This window comes from Sinocyclocheilus anshuiensis, unplaced genomic scaffold, assembly GCF_001515605.1.
Source record: "Sinocyclocheilus anshuiensis isolate Anshui unplaced genomic scaffold, SAMN03320099.WGS_v1.1 scaffold68, whole genome shotgun sequence".
Lineage (NCBI taxonomy): Eukaryota > Metazoa > Chordata > Actinopteri > Cypriniformes > Cyprinidae > Sinocyclocheilus > Sinocyclocheilus anshuiensis.
Window position 1 is genome coordinate 1903724 of NW_015555741.1, and position 7363 is coordinate 1911086.

The 7363-nt window shown below is 40.3% G+C and overlaps 1 protein-coding gene across 1 annotated transcript in view; it reads right to left on the reverse strand.

The window, feature by feature from the left end:
* Nucleotides 1–7363, reverse strand: part of furinb (furin (paired basic amino acid cleaving enzyme) b) — a 103604-nt gene that overhangs the window by 20080 nt on the left and 76161 nt on the right. The gene's annotated exons all lie outside the window — the stretch shown is intronic.

Sequence of the window (7363 nt, forward strand, 5' to 3'; positions counted from 1 at the left end):
TATATGTATATATATATATATATATATATATAAAAATAAAATACACTAAATTAAAAAATGAATAAAAAAAGTGAAATCAACTAACCACATAATGATATTTTATCACTTTAATTAGTAGAGGTAAAATAATTTGTATTTATTTATAAAAAACAATCATGTAAAAATCTAGAAAGATTTTGAGTGATGATGCAAACAAATTAAGTTGAAAAAGAACTGATTTACAAATCTTTAAAACATCTGCATGTTCAAATCAGAGTTTTAAAATAAAATCTGTAAAATCGGGACACAAGGACCAGGTTCAAACATTAGTGATCTTGTTAAACGTGTAAAGCTCAGGTGGGCAACAATAGCCTCTGATTAAGGCTCTAGATGTATTGTATTTCATCAAATCAATAATTGCTGAGGAGGGAGGTGTCCACGGATGTTGAAAGCAGGGGCTCTTGACAGGCCATTATGCAGGTCGTTAAGATCCGTTTCTGATTACTGAGCAAATACACAACGTGAAAACACTCTCTCAGCCTTCCACAAAACCTGCTGTGTACTAGTAATTCAAAACGTACTGTAATTGTGACTGAATTTATTCTCCAGGGCATGTGGAATTACAGGACATACTTTCAGGATAAAGTCCTTTATCACATAGAGGAGAAAACGTGTATTATTCAGATACATCCATCAGGATCTATCTCTCTCGAGCAGTGAATGAGATCAAAACTATTTGATGCTAACAAGCACGTTAGCTAGTTAACCTGCCTAGCAGGCGGTTCGATTTTTTCCTTTCCTCAAAATTAACATCATTCAGCCAGTCTAACGACACATTTGTGCATGCTCATATGAAGGGCAATAGCCCTGAATCAAAACAAATTCTTTTCGTGCTGAGGTTGTAAAGCCTTCGTTTGCAATAAAGCGTCATTTTTTGCATTTTGTCTTAGGCAAGGTGACAGTTATCATGACGAATTGTTGATAGCTGGGAACACCTCATGAATAAACAATACAGATTTTATATCAGCTCGTTTTGGAGGTTGTTTGCAGCTGTAATGTATTGCATAAGGGAATTGCCTACAGTAAAAAAGAGATTTTATGCACACCTTTTATACAAAGATGGCTCAGGATGGCCAACTAGTCAGGTGGTAGCAAGGCAAACTAGACAGTTCAATATGTTCTGTGCTGATTTTAACTGTTTATGTTACTCACACTAGCCTAATTCCAACAAAATTTCATTTGAAAAAGGTCCATTGTATATTATAAATAGTGCAGCAATGTATGAATTGTTACAAGAAGTAATTTTTCAAACCAAGCAGCTTTCTGTTGGTCAAAGCGGCGAATTCGCATGACCATCTGAACCCGATGCGAAATTGCCTGGGGAAATGTTTTACCCTCACAAAATTCCCGATCATGTGGATTTTTATTAAAAAGAGCCCCTAAAGGGACATGGAGATGAAAAAAAATTGAGATGGAAGGAAAAAATATTTTGTAATACTTCGCGTTCTCTCACAAATGTTTTGCATTCCCCCAAGAAAAGGTTTTGCAAGTTCAGATGAAAACTTGAGGGAACACAAAATTTTGCAAAACACCACAATCGCACTGAACATTTATCCTCCCACTTATTTTTTCCATCACTATGTCCCCTTAAGGGCTCCATAGTATTGAAATTTGCTGAACTACGGTAAATGTGTGTAGACTAAACTCAACCTTTGTCAACATTTTATTCAAATTGCACAGGACCTCCTTAAGATCGACTGGAAGTGATTCAAAGTGAGTGGCTGTATAATCTCGAGGTTGTGTAATGTACAAACTCTTCTTTGAAATTCACCATGTAAAAGGTTTGATGCTCTGATATTGCTTTGATTTGCATACTCCCATCCACAACTTCCAAAGACACCCACATGCAGTCAAAAAGGCAGATCAGTGGCCATGTCCTGAACTCAAGGGCTTAATGGGTATCATTATGGAGCTGTGGCACAGTCAAGGGTAAGGGCAGTTATTTTACACAATGACTTTCAAAAGAAGTCATAGGACCATAACACAACCAATCCAAACACAAACAGTCCTTCCTTGCAAAAAAGGAAAAAATCTATCCTTCTAACGTCAGGAAAAACACCAAGGTCGCTTCGCTGGCAGCTTTTCAAGTATAAAAGCAATCAAACTATCATTTACTCCTGAGTGTGGACAGCACAGGCTGAGCCTGTCAATTTGTAAAAAGTTAGTGTTTGTTCTTTAAAAGACGTGGGGAATGCAAACCTCTGGCACTGGCATTCATTTATTCGCAACGGTAATGGATAGCGACTCAATCCTGGGCTTTGTTTCATAGCCGAGTCCACGTAATGTTTCACAATCAGATTTTACTCATTCGGCACCTCGTGACCAGATCAAATCTAGGGCTTTATAAACCCGAAACCTTATTCCGGATGATTAGAGTTCCCTACCGCAGAGAAAGCTTTTTCTACAGAGATGCTGTTCAGCTAATTTACCTTTCACAGCTCAGCGAGGTGCAAAAACACTGATTCAGATAACTGTGGTCTCAGTATTTTTTAAAGTGCCATGAGTCACAATAACGCTGCCGAGCTCAAATGATGTGCGGGTGGGGAAAATAATGCGAACACGTGATGCTGTAACAAGCGTCCTTGTGTGCCTTTACATAAATGATGGTTCAACCCATGAACCTATAAAAAGATGGCGGTGGCAAAGTGTTAATCGATTGGCTACACATCAATGTCAAACTGACACCACAATTGGCCTGAATTCATCAAGACCTCTGTTCCCACCTACAGAAGAGATTTAGTGGAGACTCACTGGAAAAAGCTAATTAAAAACGAAAATTTTCACACTTTGTCGGACATTATGAAGTGACAACCCTGTGGGAAATCTGTGAAGATGTTGCTGGAGAATATCCGCTGTAAGTTTCCATCTGCTGGTTCAGCTCTTTTTGTCAGTTTCTTAAAGGGAATGTTCACCTAAAAATGATCAACTCAATTACACACCCACATGTTGTTCTGCATGACTTTCTTTCTTTTTCGGAACGATATTTTGAAAAATGTGTGTTTTTTGTGTCTACGTATACAATGGGGTCCCCACTGGTGTTCATTATATGGACAAAAGCATTTGAAATATTCTTTTAAATATCTTTTGTGTTCCGCAGAATGAACTCATACAGGTTTGGACTGATATGAGAGAGTAAATTATGACTAATAATTTTTTTAAAGCATAAAGTGAGCCAGAAAGTATTTGTGCATGCAGCTGCTTACCTCTTAGAAGGAAAAACAACATGGTGGACCGGATCACTTTCTTATCTTCTCCCCTCCCTGTCCCACAACTATTTAGGTGCAAAATTACCAACCATCTCAACCTTCCCTGCGGAGACCGCAATGATCTGTCTGGGGCCCACCAGGGAGAGGCAGAGAAGAGAGTGAAAATGAACTTGAATAGAAATGGAGTTTCTATTTCTATCCCTGCCAGCAACAAAACCACCACACTGAAAGCAGGACCGGAGACATGCTCTTAATTCTTTCCGTCTCCTTGTTTTTTAGCCCTCTATCAGCTTGTTTTATGTTCCTTTCAATTCCCTGATTCATGCATTTACAATTTCCCCGCTCAGAGGCATAGGGTGCCCTTGAAAACTCGTGATGAGTCTGTGTACAGTACGCTGATGGAATCCGGCCATGTGTTGTAGAGTAGTGCATCTCTATTCCTCTCTTCAATAGGCTTGGATTAGGAAGCACTCTAAAAAGGATTAGTGCATTTTCCAGCCAGCTAAACTCAGCCCTCGGGCAGAGTTTCGGAAACCCACATGTCCTGAATGAGAAAGCGATACGGAGGAGGTAGAGTCAGCAAGTAATATAGAGACAGTATCTCAGATAATGGCATGAGAAATGAGAGGGTGACGGAAGTGGCGGTGAAACCTTCGCCAGCTCTTTGACGCAACTACAGAAGCACATTCCAGAAGTCAGAAGCGCTGCTCCTAGCCTGAAGTCCCTGTCATGGTTAAGTCTCTAGCTTCAATTGCCTGGCTGGTGCGGAGCAGCGGATGCTAGGGCAGATTTCCAGCATCTTTGATGAGATTCCAGAGGCCCGACAGCACTGCAAAGGCAGGCTGACAGGTCTGGGTCACATGAGGCGAAGGGTTGAGTGAAGACACTAACCGTGTTATTTAGACCTCTGGCTGACAGCCACCTTACACAATCCGTCCATCACAGGCGTTATTAGAATTAAAGAAAGAGAAAGGAAGAGTAGGACTTTTAAGGTCTTGTTTATTGATTCAATAAAGCCAATGAGACTTGGTTATTGATGGACAAAAATCAAAGAGTCTCCAAGCTGACTTCCACCTAGTCTCAGCCTCAGACGTCACATCCACAGACCGCTGGCTGAACGTCTGATGCATACGACACACTTAGGTGGAAACACTTCAGGAGTTTCAAAGTCATCATCGGATTGGTTAGATTATACAGGATTTTCGGGAGACGTGTGTGTAGCGTTCTTTAAAGGGGGCATAACACACAGTTTCACCCACACTCGTGTTAATCTTGAGTACCTATAGCAGGGCTGTACAATGCAGTGTACAGACATATATGTCGCATATACATCACACGTGCGATACAATTTTGCATGTTCATAACGCAACCGCTTAATAGTGTGAAGTGATTTCGATGTGCTTGTTTGTGTGTGTGAGATTGATTATACTTGGTAGTTATGGGTGTGCGATATGACAATTTTTGATCGTGGACGATTAAAAGTCTCCACGATCTGCTTTTGAAGAAATATCGTAGTATTGTGCTACAGCGCACATTCTATCAGCTGCAGTTCTGGTGCATCCACCTCAATGTGCTGTACAATGTGACATACATTCACTCATGGGACACTGCACTTATGCGCAATCACAAAAGTACATTATTAGCATCTGCTTAAACATTTAATTCACGTGCTGTTCTAACATGCATTTTTTCTGAGCGCATTTACACATGAAGCGTGCGCACACCACACACTAAAACAGCGCCTGATTACTAGACTAAAAGTTGTCTTTCGCATCTGATTAATTTTGCATCTAATACTGTCAAAAACACACAAGGTTTACATTTAAACACAGTTGGTTGTCTAAAATGAAAGTAAACAGTTGAGAGAGAAAGGGCTGCATGCAGCTCTTAAAGCAACAGTACTAAACACGCTGCAGCTTGTCATTAAAGGAATGGTTCACCCAAAAATAACATTTCTGTCATTATTTGCTCATTTACATTGTCCCACACCTGTATTAATTTCTTTCTTGTGCTGAACACAAAATAAGATATTTTGAAGAATATGGGTTACCAAACGGTCTTATTTTTTTAATAGACCCTTTTCACATTTCCGGGTTTCTCAGCAGCGGAAGTCATCATAGATGGGTAAATCTATAGTGGTGAATGGGAGACTACCACAAATATATATATATTTTTATTTTTGTAATTTAATTCAAAGGTAATATAATACAAAGTGTAGTGTTATAAATGTACATAAATGTTTTTAATGAAAATATAAAAAACTTTGGAGGATTTACGATGCCGTTGAAACGCGTCATCACTGTCTTTTAAAAAGAGTGGTGTTCATTTGGTCATATGATCTCAATGTAGAATAAGCTTTTATTAAAAAAAAATAAATTAAAGAGACTGTTTTGTTTAAAACAATTTTTATGATGGTTTGTATTTGTTGTGCTCTTTGGAACATCAATGTTTGTTTAAGTGATGAACTCCATTACTTGTGTTTGTTTTCAGACGTGCTACAACTTTTTGGCCTGTGCTACAAAGTTTTCAACCTCTGTAGCACCAGTGCTATGTGAAAAAAAGGTTAACGTACAGCCCTGCCTATAGAGTAGTACTGCATCCTTCATATCTCCAAAAAGTCTTTAGTTTTATCATATTTCTAAAAGAAATATACAGCTTTACGATTCTCTCCGAAAATAGCCGAGCTCCTGGAGGCATGCCGTGGGTGGAGCTTAAGAGTGACAAGCACTTGAGCGCCGATTGCCAACAAAACACAGACATTTGATGCCGTTTCACTTACCGTCTGCAGTTCCAAATCATGACCGGGATCTTTTAAGTATCAAACGATGTGCAGTGTCGACCTGGGCCTTGTTTAAAGTGTTTGTCAACAAACACACTTGCAAAACAAACTAAAACAAACTGCATCCACTGTTCACGTAACACTGGGTTCTTCGGGAAGCTGAACAAGGTTATCTTTCCCTTACAACCAAAAACACACTTCTTTAGAGGCATTCTTTCTGAGTGAGTCCCGTGCAGCGCTGCCGAGTGAAGCACGTTGATGGGCACGCTCTTGCTCAAGCTCTGGTCGATGCATGAGCGGGTGCGTTCTTCTGGGTAGGGTTGGGTACCAAACTCTGTACTTTTAAGGGTACCGACCGAATTGCATCGGTACTACAGAGTACTGATTCACGTTAAATCAATCGGTGCCAAATTTCGGTACCTGAGAACGCATCTGGGCGCATACGCTACAGAGAGAGAAAGAGAGACCCTGTGTTGTGATGTCACCCCTGCAACTTGTTCAAACAACACATAGGTCAAGCCGAAATGTTCTGAAGTGTGGTTACATTTCCAGGGCCATATGGTTTCTGCGAAAACGCGGACAGGATCGTGGAATCCATTCATAAAAACGTAATTTACTCTATCGCGCGGAGTGCCACGGACGAATAAATCTAAAGTTGGTCTGCCACTTAATTCGAATCGCGATATGAACTAGTGTCTGTGAATGTTAAAATGCAAAAAGACGGTTTAAATATGAATCCTGCATGTTCCGCTTGCCTCTGTATGTATGAATGGCGGAAACGCGGTTTTATTTACTACACAAATACTGAAGCACGCGTGAAGCTCGCTGTGATTTTCGGCCTCTGCTTCTCACTATATGACGGCATGAACACAAAAACTTAATCTCCAGAGCTGCTGTGAGAGTCACTTCGCGAGAATTTTACAGTTTCATTTGAGAAAACTAGCATCATCATATTGTATACACAGAAACTTCATGACAACCTGTCAAAATAAAACTACATTTTAACATGTCAAGTCAAGTCAAGTCACCTTTATTTATATAGCGCTTTTAACAATACAGATTGTGTCAAAGCAACTGAGCATTCTTTCTGAGTGAGTCCCGTGCAGCGCTGCCGAGTGAAGCACGTTGATGGGCACGCTCTTGCTCAAGCTCTGGTCGATGCATGAGCGGGTGCGTTCTTCTGGGTAGGGTTGGGTACCAAACTCTGTACTTTTAAGGGTACCGACCGAATTGCATCGGTACTACAGAGTACCGATTCACGTTAAATCAATCGGTGCCACATTTCGGTACCTGAGAACGCATCTGGGCGCATACGCTACAGAGAGAGAAAGAGACCCTT